General features: G+C 38.4%; 1 protein-coding gene and 1 long non-coding RNA gene across 2 annotated transcripts in view; one reads left to right on the top strand and one right to left on the bottom strand.

The window, feature by feature from the left end:
- LOC131383249 (uncharacterized) overlaps window positions 1-14,054 on the top strand; it is a 34,194-nt gene that overhangs the window by 6,983 nt on the left and 13,157 nt on the right. The window lies entirely within an intron of this gene.
- The window catches only part of SLC9C1 (solute carrier family 9 member C1), a 175,937-nt gene continuing 166,741 nt past the window's right edge, over window positions 4,859-14,054 (bottom strand). The window contains 1 exon segment of the mRNA XM_032755066.2: window positions 4,859-5,002. The gene's annotated coding sequence lies outside the window, so the exon portion shown is untranslated.

The raw sequence follows: 14,054 nt of genomic DNA, 5'->3' as shown, positions 1-14,054 counted from the left end.
GTGCAATGGAGGCTATCTTCTTGGCATATAGAAGGGGAAGATTTCTTTCTGTTTTAGTAATCTCTTTAGGGGTGTGCCTGTGGTGTGCATTACATTCTGCTTGAATATTTATTCAGAAATAAAAGTGTTTTCTTTCTCTTCTATTTTTGTGGAGAGGTTTTCTGAAATAGCAGGAGATTTTGCTTTTAATTCTATTTCCCCAATAGTAGCTCCATTAATTTTTTTCATGAATCCCTCATGTAATTGACTCTAGGAAAGATGTTAGGGTGGCAAATTTTCTTGTTCTGTAAATATTTGAAATTCAGGAAAACCCTCCCATCAATAAATTAAATGAAGCATTGAAGTAAAAAAGAATATTCTTAACAAAGCTTTTATTGAAAATCAGGTTTCCACAGGATATAGATCTAAGAAACCTAGGGGTACCCTAGTCTGTTTCTCCAATTCTCTTCTTTCAAAACCATTCCCTTTCCCAGGCTGGATAATTACAATAAAAAATAGAGTATGTGTTCCAATTTATCGAATGCTTCTTCCTTGTGTGTGGAAAATCTGGGATGACAAGCAGTGGTCTGCCATTTTGTGTATGAGAAAAAGAGGTATGTATGTGTGGGAGTCGGAAGGAATCTTGATATACTATTATAACTAACCTCTCTCTTCCCTATTACCTTCAGAAAAAAAGAAAAACAATCAATCTAACCTAAAAGTGCCCCCTCCTCAGTGGCCTCAGCACCTTTTGCACTACCTAGAGGCTAGCAGCAGGGGACCAGAATGTCTTAGCATTGTGAAAGAGAGGACAGGGTGCTTAGCCAGTGAGTAGGGCTATTGTTGACTTCCCACCAGTATGAATGAACAGATCCTAGACCCTGGTTGGGGCAGCCTGAGCAGACACAGCCTGGATGCTGCTCCATGGGTGGCTTAATTAGTTCCACTATTGTCTAAAAGAGTCTTTGAGTCCAGAGAGCCATGGTAGGGTGAGTTGGAAATCAATCTGCCCACTGTAATTTAGGGGAAGGTTAGGAATTGTTTTCAAGCTTCTGTTTTACTCAGGCCGCTAGATGGAGAAGCTGAGCTGTGGAAGTGTTAGCTATCAATCACTTGTGTAAAGTAGCATGAAAGAGCAGGATATTTATAATATACAGATTTACTGCTGTAAAACTGACTCTGGACTATAAATAATATATCTCCTCTCCATAAATGAGTAAAGCAACACACCCCCACACAAAGAAGCCCAGATAACAAATCTTTGAATCATAGATTCACTCTTTATTCTTCTCAGTGTTTAACCCCAGTGCCTAACACGTGTAAGAAACTGTATTTCTAACACATGTAAGAAACCGTATGTGTTGAATTGGAAATAAAATCCTGGATATTTGTAAGCAGATGATAGGGAAATCAGAGAACGTTTGGGTTGAGATCTTTAAATTTACTTTCCTATCCTTTGGCATTGCTGTAAAGAATTAATGACCAATGACTGTTTTGCTATATCCTTTGAAGATCGTAGAAAAGTATAATTACAATAAGTATTTGTTGAGAACTTGCTAATAATCCAGTAACTCTGTTAAACGCTTTAGATACAATTTCTAATTTCTTCATGTAAGAATTCTGTGGAATAAATACTATTTCCTCTTTGTTGTAGATGAGAACACCAGGCTCAAGTGACTTGCTCAAGGATATCCCAATAGGAAGTGACAGAGCTAAGATATAAGTTCAAACTGGGTGTGGATATATCTATCTGTTGTCCTATTTAATAAGTACTCTTTGAAAGACATCTTAGCTTGACTTTGAAACCTGGTCTACATCACTCCAATGTGTCAATAAGGAGCGGTATATTTGCATGTTTAGTGTGTCAAGGTTTCCCAGTTCTTAGGCAGTTTTCACAATCTGGGCTGGCCTCAGCACAAGGCACGTTAGAGACCTTTAGGATAAGAGTGAGTGATAAGAGTGATTCTAGATACTCCTGCAGTTTCAAAGGCCTAGATGGGATAATTCTAGCCCTAGCCTTAGCCCAGTCACTTTCTGGCAATGGTGAAATGAGGGAAGGGAATTAGGAGAACTATTTATACAGAAAGAAAATTATTTTGGGGCATTTTGTTATGGGAAAAGAAGTGGTTTATTTAAGATTTCTTACAGAACCAGGAGTCAAATAGTTTAGTTAAGACTTCCCTATTCTGCTTCCCTTTAAAAGAGGGCAAAGGCTGCATGGTACTGAGGAATCTTCCTGAATAGAACTTTCTAACTATATACTTTGTGATACAGAATATGAGCTGATTAGTGGTCCTAGCTAATGTCAGATAGTTATGTGTTTGAAAACTGTACCTATTAATTGCTGCTATTCCATACAAAAAAGTATTTTGTTTTAAAGAGGAGATAACAGAGTTTCAGTAACTCTCTAGGTGAACGTTGGGGTTGAACTTTTGCTTTGTGGTGAAGAGATTTCAGCACATAGCTCCACTGGCTTTGCAGGAGCCATGGTAATCCAGAGATGATTGTCTAGAAACAGAACGGGAACTTCTTCAGTTCACTAGGAATGCTCTCCTAGCTGTAACCACCAGGAGGGTGGCACAGCACTTCTCTGAGAATAAATGATCCTTGGGAAGAATGTTTCTTCATTTGCAAAGTTTGCTGTTTTTCATTAGTAAAACTAATATAGAATATGGAAGATAAGTCAAATATCTGCAGAAAAAGTACAAACTAGGTTTAAGCCTTATAAAAGTTAAAGAATAAAGCTAAATTACAAAAATATTTAAGGGTGAACAGACCAAGGAAAGCCTTTTATATAAAAATTTTAAAAGCAGACAATGTTCTGGGCATTGTAAGCAAATAAACAGGTTTCCTCTGAAGAGCCAAATGAAAGTGAGCTCTAAGCACCTTCCTCAGCCGAAGTCTGTACATTACATTCTTTCAGGTAAAAGCAGAGCCCAGGCATACAACCCACCGTGTCCTGAAGATGAGGCTGGTTATATACATCATGCATGGTACCAGGATTTTATATTCCAGTGTCTTGTGTAGTGGCCTTTTCCCACAGGGAGATGTTTACAATCCAGTACACAAACCTAGTCCATGACATTGACAATAACTAATATAATGGAGTGTATGCAATACTTCTTCAATGGCTTAAATTTCCATGATAAAATCTAAATAACTTAAAAAGCATTATATTGATTGTGCTTGGAGGATTTAAATCCATGTCATCATGCCTAGCTGTGTGACTTTGAGCAATTTATTTGCATGCTCTAAGCCCCATTACTTCCTTGGCAAAATGGGACTAATGATGGTACGTACCTCCCAAAATTCATATGATGATTGCATAAGCTAATGAGGGAAAAGCACTCAGAATAGCATATCAGAAGACACATTAGGCTCTCTGTAAGTAACAGCTACTGTTGGTGGAGAACACTTCTTCCCTCTCCTGGTGCTTGCTCTAGATCAAGGGCTGAACTCTCCATTGCCTTTATATTGCTGCCCATCTTCATTCTCTCATTTGTTCTACTGAAGTGCGGTGGTTTATTTGGTTGATGTATTTGGAAGTAGAACGTGGACATTCTTTGTTAATCCCCTCCTTCCTGATACTTTTTGGAGTAAATTTACCCTTAGAAATCTTGCATTTTCTACTGTTCTCAGCTGTGCATTAAGCTTAATGACAAATGCCTACAGCAGTCAATCTTTTCAGTTCTAGGGAAAAGAAGGCAACCACATTATCTAATGTCAGCTCCATCAGTAATAATGGTGAGCTTGTGAATGTTTTAATCTCTATTTGCTTTAACCCTTTGTCATAATTTTCAGTTGGTTCAGAACTCAGGAGAGGAGGAGTACTCATTAATGGGGTTCCTTAAACACTTAACAGCTGTCAGGTAATTATCCCTGGGAAAAAACTGGTTAAGGTTAGTTTTGGAGAGAAGTGGTAGCAGTTTGATTTGACTTTGTCAACAGAAACAAACCAAGTTGTCTTTTCCACAAGGACACTTTTGTGACAGGAGTCGCCATACTTGGCTTCTAAAACGTGCCCACCACCAGTTATTTGGCATAGCATTCAGATTTCTAGACCCCCAGGTGGAAGTCTGGCTCTGAAGACTTATCTTTAAATATTTTTTTTTTTTTTGAGACGGAGTCTTGCTCTTTTGCCCAGGCCAGACTGCAGTGGTGCTATTTCAGCTCACTGCAAGCTAAATTTTTATTAATTCTTCAGATATCTATTTAGGGCTTACCATATTAGAGGGATATGTGTTATAACTTATTTTCAAATCTCTGCTCTGCCTCTTCCTAGTTGTGAGATTTTCAGTTTACTCATTCATAAATTGGGAATAATTGTACTTACCTTATATGATTGTTACAAAATGAGTTCATCATAACTGTATGGCATGTGTTGTATGCCTAACATACAGAAAGCATGCACTAATTCTTCACTGTTAAGACTATTTTCTAAAATTACATACCAGGCATTGTGCTCGTTGCTGTGAGTATAATGGTGAACAAAGTGATTACTGAAAGTTTCACTTAGGGCTAAGTTGCCCGATTCAGTCAGAATCAGTTTTCATTCCTCACTATTATAATTCTCTGAGAGCTACCGAGATGAGTGAAGTGCAATGAGTGACACAAATCAATACTTGGATCAAGAACAACATTTAAACTATATTTTAATACATTTTATTTTTCATAAAGTGAACCAAACCATTATTGCTGTAAGAGCAATATGCAAAATATCTAGATGGCTATAAGCTTATTTTCTGGCTTCAAGACTAAAATTTACTCTAAGATTTTCTAAAATGTTTTGTATATTTAAAATAACAAATATTTTAAATCAAGGAAATTTTGCAAAAAGTATATATGTTGAACTGATGGTCTCAAGGTCCAAATTTCTTTTCTGCTTAGCACCAAGATCGTCCACACAGGATCCAACTTGAAGTTGCTCCTTCTTGATGTAGGGAAGTGTGTTTCTGCAGCAGGAGGCCTCTCACAGCCACAGCATTAATACATGCTTCGGTCTTCATAACAGTCTTACTCTTTCCTAACAGAAGCGGAAAGAAAAAACAAAAACATAGAGGGCTTTTGAATCTTTCAACATTGACTTACAACCCAGAATAGGATGTACTAGAGGGTCAGTTTGACTCCCATAAGAAACACTTGGTCATTTTTGTTAAGGCCAAGGAAGGAAATTGAGCAAGTGAGTGTGAATCCCTTGTCACTCATAGAGTGGTGGCAGAATGATTTTACCTAGGAGTCAGAGTCTGAGAAGCCACTGAAGCCTGCTAAAAATGAACAGGCATAGTTTATGGATTGTCAGGAGGAGGATTGTCCATTGTGAGAAGCATTGAGTTAATCCATTACCACTCATTGAGCTTCAGTTCAGATTATAAAAACCCCTTTCATCAAACCAGTATTGGTGAATGTAAAGGGTGTTAAGAAGAAATAAATAACTTTCAAATAATTTATATTTCAATAATGTTTAATAGTTTCATAATCATGCTTATTATAAAATCAATAGAACCGCATAAAATAAGAGAAGTGATCAAAACCACTCCTACTCTCATCCTTCTAATTGCATAATTAAATAACTTGTATTGATATTTTCTAGACCCTTTTCATTTGAAAGATGTGTATATATTGTATGTTGCATATTTTGCCTTCCTCTTTATATTTTACATTGATCTATACAACCAACCCTTTTAATGGTTGCACAATATTTCCTCATATGGATGTTCTGTAGACAATCTCATTGTTAGACACTTGGGCTCTTTCTTTTGTCATTAGAAGTAGTAGTGCCTTGGACGTTTTGTACACATTTACTGTAAGAATAATTTACTTTGGATTAATCCCTGGAAGCATAATCACTAATTCAAAGTGTGTGAACATTCTTATAACTTTGTTACAAGTTGTTTTTACTCTTCTACCAGCAAAATATGAGAAAACCAATATACCTCAGTTTTCATCTATTTCCTCTTCTGTTTCAAAGGAAATAGATGTTACCAATGAATAAAAAAGTTGTCAATTAAAAAAGCAAATGTTAATAATTTTTTTAATTCTGCATTTCTTAGATTACTATTTTCTCCATTGTTAGGTATTGTCTTTTACTTGAATTGCTTATTCATAAGTTTGCCTGTTGAAATTACAGTGTTTTCCTAATCATGTTGTACACATTAGTCCAAGGCAAAGATGTTGATCTTATTGTAAGCAATTCTTTTTTTGGACCATTCTTGAACTGCTTTTATTATTATAGGATTGTATAAGAAACTGCTGACTTGGGTGTCCTCCTGCCAAGAAGATTATCAATCTCCAGCACCTCCTTATATTTCCTTCTGCTTTCTATGACAGTATTACTTTTTTGAGATAAAAGAGATTAATGCATTAAACATTACCTAAATCATTCTGACTTAAATTCAATATACAAAAAAGAGAATATCTTCTGATAATAAATGAAAGTATTCTTTGGGCAATAATAAAAAAATCTTTTTTTTTCCAATTTTTATTTTAGATTGCAGGGATACATGTGCAAGTTTTTTACCTGGGTATATTGTGTGATGCTGGGCTTAGGATTCAAATGATTCCATCACCCAGGTACTGAGCATAGTACCCAGTAGTTAGTTTTTCAGCCCTTGACCCCTCCCTCTCTTCCCTCTGTAGAAATCCCCAGGGTCTAATGTTGCCATCTTTATATCCATGAGTACCCAATGTTTAGCTCCCACTTATAGGTGAGAACATGCAATATTTGGTTTTCTTTTCCTGTGTTAATTTGCTTAGGATAATGGGTTTCAGCTGCATCCATATTGCTGCAAAGGACATGATTTGGGTCTCTTTTATGGCTGTATAGTATTTCATGGCATATATGTACCACATTTTCTTCATTCAACTCACCACTGATGAGCACCTAGGTTGATTCCATGTCTTTGCTATTTATTTTAAGTGGTGCTGTGATGAACATGCAAGTGCATGTGTCTTTTTGGTAGAATAATTTGTGTATATATATATATATCTCCAGTAATGCCATTGCTGCATCAAATGGTAGTTCTGTTTCAAGTTCTTTGAGAAATCTCCAAACTACTGTCCATAGTGGCTGAACTAGTTTACATTCCCACCAACAGTGTATACATGTTTCCTTTTCTCTGCAGCCTCATCATATCTGTTGTTTTTGCCTTTTTAATAAGAGTCATTCTGAATGGCATGAGATAGTATCTCATTGTGGTTTTGATTTGCATTTCTCTAATGATTAGTGATGATGAGCACTTTTTCATGTTTGTTGGCTGCTTGTATGTCTTCATTTGAGAAGTGTCTGTCTATGTCTTTCATGCATTTTTAATGGGGTTGTTTTTTGCTTGTTCAATTGTTTAAGTTCTTTATGGATTCTGGAAATTAGGCCTTTGCTGGATGCACAGTTTGGGAATATTTTCTCCCATACTGTAGGTTGTCTGTTTATCCTATTGATAGTTTCTTCTGCTGTGCAGAAGCTCTTTAGTTTAATTAGGTCCTACTTGTCAGTTTCTGTTTTTGTTGCAATTGCTTTTGAAGACTTAGTCATAAATTATTTGCCAAGGCCAGTGTCGAGAATAGTGTTTCCTAGGTTTTCTTCTAGGATTCTTATGGTTTGAGGTCTTACATTTAAATCTTTAATCTATCTTGAGTGAATTTTTGTATATGGTGAAAGGTAGGGGAAAGAATGAAATAGTTTCAGTTTCATTCTTCTGTATATGGCTAGCTAGTTATCCTAGTACCAGTTATTGAATAGGGAGTCCTTTCCTCATTGCTTGTATTGTCAACTTTGTTGAAGATTAGATGGTTGTAAGTGTGGGGCTTTAGTTACAGGTTCTCTATTCTGTTCCATTGGCCTATGTGTCTGTTTTTGTACCAGTACCATGCTGCTTTGATTACTATGCCTTATAGTACTGTGATACCCTGGCTTTTTTTTTTTTTTTTTTGAGACAGAGTCTCACATTGTCACCTGGGCTTGAGTGCAATGGTGTGATCTTGGCTCACTGCAACCTCCACCTCCTGGGTTCAAGTGATTCTCCTGCCTCAGCCTCTTGAGTAGCTGGGATTACAGGTGCCCACCATCAAGCCCAGCTAACTTTTTGTATTTTTAGTAGAGACAGGGTTTCACCATGTTGGCCAGGCTGGTCCCAAACTCCTGACCTCGTGATTCATCCGCCTCGGCCTCCTAAAGTGCTGGAATTACAGGTGTGAGCCACCACACCCGGCCATTTTTTTTTTTCTAATTCTGTGAAAAATTATGTTGGTAATTCAATAAGAATAGTGTTGAATCTGTAGATTGTTTTGGGCAGTATGGCCTTTTAACAATATTGATTCTTCCAATCCACAAGCATGGAATGTTTCTCCATTTGTTTATGTCATCTGTGATTTCTTTCAGCAGTATTTTGTCATTCTCCTTATAGAAATTTTTTACCTCCTTGGTTGCGTGTATTCCTAAGGTTGTGTGTGTGTGTGTGTGTGTGTGTGTATTGTAAATGGGAGTGTGTTCTTGATTTGGCTCTCAGCTTGAACACTGGTGTGTAGAAATGCTACTGATTTTTGTACATTGATTGTGCATCCTGAAACTTTGCTGAAGTTGTTTGTCACCTCCAGAAGCCTTTTGGTAGAGTCCTTGGGGTTTTTTAAATGTGAAATTGTATTGTCTGCAAAGGGAGATAGTTTGACTTCTTTTTCTTTTTTGGATGACTTTTATTTCTTTCTTTTGCCTAATTGCTTTGGCTAGCATTTCTAGTATTATGTTGAATAGGAGTAGTGGGAGTTGACATCCTTTTCTTGTTCCAGTTCTCAAAGGGAATGGTTCCAGCTTTTGCCTATTCAGTATGATGTTGGCTGTGGGCTTGTCCCAAAAATAATAGGAGCTTGATGGCTCCTATTATTTTGAGGTGTGTTCCTTCAGTACCTAGTCTGTTGAGGCTTTTTATCAGAAGGGATGTTGGATCTTATCAAAAGCTTTCTCTATGTCTATGGAGATGATCATATGGTCTTGTTTTTGATTCTGTTTATGTGGTGAACCACGTTATCGATTTGCTGGATGTTGAATAAGCCTTGCATCCCAGAAATAAAGCCTACTTGATTGTAGTATATTAGCTTTTTGATGTGCTGCTGGATTTAATTTGCTAAAATTTTGTTGAGGATTTTCACATCTATGTTGATTGGGAATATTGGCCTGTAGTTTTCTTTTTTCATTGTGTTTTGCCAGGTTTTGGTATCAGGGTGATGCTGGCTTTGTAGAATGAGTTAGGGAGGAGTTCCTTCTCGTTGATTTTTTGAAATAGTTTCAGTAGAATTGGTACTAGCTCTTCTTTGTATATCTGGTAGAATTTGGCTGTGAATCCAGCCCTTGGCCTTTTTTTTTTGGTTGGTAGGGTTTTTTTTATGGATTCAATTTTGGAACCTGATATTGATCTGTTCAGTTTCTCAATTTCTTCCTGATTCAATCTTGGGAGATTGTGTGGTCCCAGAAATTTAACTATTTGATATGGTTTGGCTGTGTTTCCACCCAAATCTTATCTTAAATTCCCACATGTTGTGGGAGAGACCCGAAAGCAGGTAATTGAATCATGGGGGCAAGTCTTTCCTGTGCTGTTCTCATAATAGTGAATAAGTCTCATGAGATCTGATGATTATATAAGGGGGAGTTTCCCTGCCCAAGCTGTCTTCTCTTGTCTGCCACTATATGAGATGTGTCTTTCACCTTCTGCCATGATTGTGAGGCCCCCCTAGCCACGTGGAACCTCTTTCTTTCATAAATTGCCCAGTCTCAAGTATGTCTTTATCAGCAGCATGAAAACGGACTGATACACCATTTCTTCTACATTTTCTAGTTTGTGTATGTAGAGGTGTTCATAATAGTCTCCAAGGATCTTTTGTATTTCTGTGAGATTGGTTATAACGTCACCTTAGTCATTTCTGATTGTGCATATTTGGAGCTCTCTTTTTTTTTTAAATCTGGCTAGTAATCTACTGATTTTGTTTATCCTTTCAAAAAACCGACTTTATTTCCATTGATTTTTTGTATGGATTTTTATGTCTTAATTTTGTTCAGTTCTTCTCTGATTTTAGTTATTTCTTTTCTTCTGCTAGCTTTGTAGCTCATTTGTTCTTGTTTTTCTAGTTCCTAAGGTGTGAAATTAGATTGTTAATTTGAGATCTTTCTAACTTTTCAGGTAGGCATTTAGTGTTATAAACTTTATGCTTAACACTGGTTTTGCTGTATCCCAGAGACTTTGGTATGTTGTATCTCTTTCATTTATTTCAAAGTATTTTTTTGATTTTTGCCTTGATTTAATTGTTTACTCAAACATCATTCAGAAGTCAATTGTTTAATTTCCATGTAATTGTGTGGTTTTGAGAGATCTTTTTGGTATTCATTTCTATTTTTATTCCACTGTTGTCCAAGAATATGGTTGGTATGATTTTGATTCTTTTAAACTGATTGAGACTTGCTTTATGGCTGAGCATTGGTCAATCTTGGAATATTTTTTGTGTGCAGATGAGAATAATATACATTGTGGTTGATGGGTGGAGTATTCTGTAGATGTCTATTAGGTCCAAGTATTGAGTTAAAGTCCAGAATTTCTCTGTTACTTTTCTGTCTCAATCTGTCTAATACTGTCAGTGGGGAGTTAAAGTCCCTCACTAGTATTGTATGACTATCTAAGCCTTTTCACACATCTAGAAGTATGTGTTTTATGAACCTAGGTGCTCCAGTATTGGGTGCATATAAATTTAGGATGGTTGTCTTCTTTTTACATTGAACCCTTTATCATTACATAATGCATTTGTCTTTTTTACTGTTTCCGATTTAAAGTCTGTTTTATCTGATATAAAAATAGTGACCCCTGCTCTTTTTTGTTTTCCATTTGCATGGTAGATCTTTCTCCAGCCCTTTACTTTGAGCTCATTGGTGTCATTATGTGTGAGATGGGTTTCTTGAAGGATAGGTCTTATTTTTTAAATTCAACTTGCTACTCTATGCCTTTTACGTGGGGGTGTTTACACCATTTACATTCAGGATTCATATTGATATGTAAATTTTGATCCTATTGTGAAGTTGTTAGCTGTCTATTGTGCAGTTTCTTTGTGTTTTTGTTTTATATGGCCTGCAAGGTATGTACATGGGTGAGTTTTTGTGGTAGCAGGTGCCATTCTTTTGTTTCCTTGTTTAGAACTTTCTTAACAGTCTCTTGTAAGGGTGGTCTCATGGTAATGAATTCCCTTAGCACTTTCTTGTCTGGAAAATATTTTAATTTTCCTTTGCTTATAAAGCTTAGTTTGGCAGGATATGAAATTCTTGGTTGGAATTTTCTCTCTTTCAGAATGATGAATATAGGTCCCCAGTCTCTCCTGGCTTGTAAGATTTCTGCTGAGAAATCTGCTGTTAGACTCGTGGAGTTCCCACTGTATGTTATCTACCCTATTTTCCTGACTTTAAAATTTTTTCTTTGGCATGGACAGTCTGGTGACTATATGTGTTGGGGATGTTCATTTTGTATATTGTCTCTAGGTTTTTGTATTTGGATGTCTACAACTCTAGCAAGATTAAAGAAGTTTTCTTGAATTATTTCCTGAAATATATTCTATAGGTTGTTTGACTTTTCTCCTTCTCCAGGGAATGCCAATAATTCATAAGTTTGATCTCTTTATATAATCCCATATTTCTCAAAGACTTTGTTCATTTTTAAAATTCTTTTAAACTTTATTTCAGGCACACTGGGTTAGTTCAAAAGAATGGTCTTCAAGCTCTGAAATTCATTTTTATCCTTGGTTTAGTCTATTGATAAAGTTTTCAATTGTATTTTGAATTTTTTTAGGTAAGTCTTCCAATTCCAGAAGCCCTGATTGATTTCTTTTTAAGGTGTTTATCTCTTCTTTCATTTCCTGGATTGTTTTAAGGTTTCTTTGTGTTGATTTCCAACTTCATCTTGGATCTCATTAAGCTTCCTTACAATCTATGCTTTGACTTCCTTATCTGTATCTCTGAGTTTACATTTTGGTTAGGGACCATTGCTGGAGAGCTAGTGCAATCCTTTAGTGGTGCCATTCAGATTATTCATGGTGTTAGAATTCTTGCATGGGTTCCTTCTCATCTGGAGACACTGGCACTTCTAATTTTTGTAATTCTTTTCATGTGGGTAGAATTTTCCTTTAATAATATTATTATTTGTTTATTTTTTATTTTTTCCCTTCCCTTTTACCCCACTCCCTAGGGGGTATGACCATGGAGAATGCTGTTTTGGCTTTGCTACTATAGCTCTATGTCTTAATAAAACTTTTGGCAGGTTTTATATTGGGCTGTGCAGTTCATCCTACAAGCCTGTAGATGGCACTTACAGTAAGAGCTGGCTGTGGCCAATGTGTTTAGGTATATACTTGACCTGTGTTTACTGGCAGAAACTATCGTTTTAGGCAATGGGCTAATTCCTAATATGCACAGTGGTCTGAACTCCCTGCTCAGCCTTGAGGGGATGGGGAGTAGGAGCCATAAAGGGTGTGTCTTGACTGGGCAGGTCTGTCTGCAGGTCTCTTGATAGCAGACACAAGCACCAGTGCCAACAGAGAATCCAGTGAGTGTCCACCAGGTACTCACTGGTGTGCCTGGGCATGGAGTTGGGAAACCTTGGCTCTGAGTTCTCTGCACAGGGAGTGGGGGCAGCCTAAGCTCCTAATCTAGAAGAGTGGGTGCTTCAGATGCCTGAGATCTGCTTGTGTGTGGAGCAGAGATGGCCCCCCTGCACCAAGATCTCTGCACAGGAGGGGTAGGATGACTCAGGCTGCTGGCCCAAGGAAGCAGGTGCTCTGAATGCTTGGAGATCTGTGTGAGCATGGAGCAGAGAAGGTCCCCCTGTACCAAAATCTCTGCACAGGAAGTGGGAGGAGCAGTTGGGTCAGGCTGCTGATCCAGTGAGTGCATAATCTGAATGCCTGGAGATCTGCCTGGTCATGGAGCAGAGAGTCCCACTGCATCATGATTCTGGAAGGGTGGGGTGGCTCAGGATGTTGAAACAGGTCAGTGGGTACTCTGAATGCCTGGTGATCTGCCTGGGCATGAAGCAGAGAGAGAGTTCCCACACACCAGGATCTCTGCACAGAAAGGATGGGGTGGGTCAGGCTGCTGATCCAGCGAGTGAGTAATCCAAATGCCTGGAGATCTGCCTAAGTGTGGAGCGCAGAGAGCCCTGCTGTACCATGGTCTATGTGCAGAAAGGATGGGGTGGCTCAGGCTCTTGAACCAGGCAAATAGGTGCCCCAAATGTCTGGAGATCTCCCTGGGCTTGGAGCAGAGAGAGCCCTGCTGTACCACAATCTATGTCTAGGGAGGATGGCATAGCTTAGGCTGCTGAACCAGGTGAATGGGTATTCCAAATGCCTGGAGGTCTGCCTGGGTGTGGAGCAGAGAGCCCCACTGTACCATGATCTGTGTCCAAAAAGGGTTGCATGGCTCAAGCTGCTGAACAAGGCAAATGGGTGCTCTGAACACCTGAGATCTGCCTGGGTGGGGAGCAGAGGGAGCCCCACTGCACCATGATCTGTGTCCAGGAAGGGTGGGATGGCTTAGGGTGCTGAACAAGGTGAATGACTGCTCCAAATACCTGTATTTCTACCTGGAGGTTGAGCAGAGAGGGCCCCACTGCACCACAATCTCAGAGGAGCAGGGTAAGGCACCTAGCAATGGCACATACAGATAAGTTCCTGGTTGCCAAGCTGGCCCTGGCTGCAAGTCTCACTTCACCCAGGAGAAACTACAGCTGTAGCAGTTTTCCTCCTACCCCAGACTTGCAATGGGGAAAAGCACAATTCTAGCACCTACTGTTGAGGCACTTTCCACAATTCTGGCAGTGGAGGCTCCTACCCTGCTCCAGAACAGGGTGTTCAATCTCTGGCCTGAGACTAAAATGCCTGCATAGCCATGCTGCTGAGTCACCCAAGAATGACTGGCTTTTTATGTGACTGGATTAAAAATGGCATCCTGCTCTCATCCCAGGTCTGGGAAAATGTCTACAGCTTTCTCTAGTGCCTTTCTCCTAAGTTAACTCAAGGGCTAGGGAGAAACAAAGTGGTCTCCCTTGGCCTGGGTT

Source organism: Hylobates moloch, unplaced genomic scaffold, assembly GCF_009828535.3.
Source record: "Hylobates moloch isolate HMO894 unplaced genomic scaffold, HMol_V3 SCAFFOLD_4, whole genome shotgun sequence".
Classification (NCBI taxonomy): domain Eukaryota; kingdom Metazoa; phylum Chordata; class Mammalia; order Primates; family Hylobatidae; genus Hylobates; species Hylobates moloch.
The sequence above is the reverse complement of the archived record's forward strand: the minus strand, read 5'-3'. Positions and strand labels throughout refer to the sequence as shown.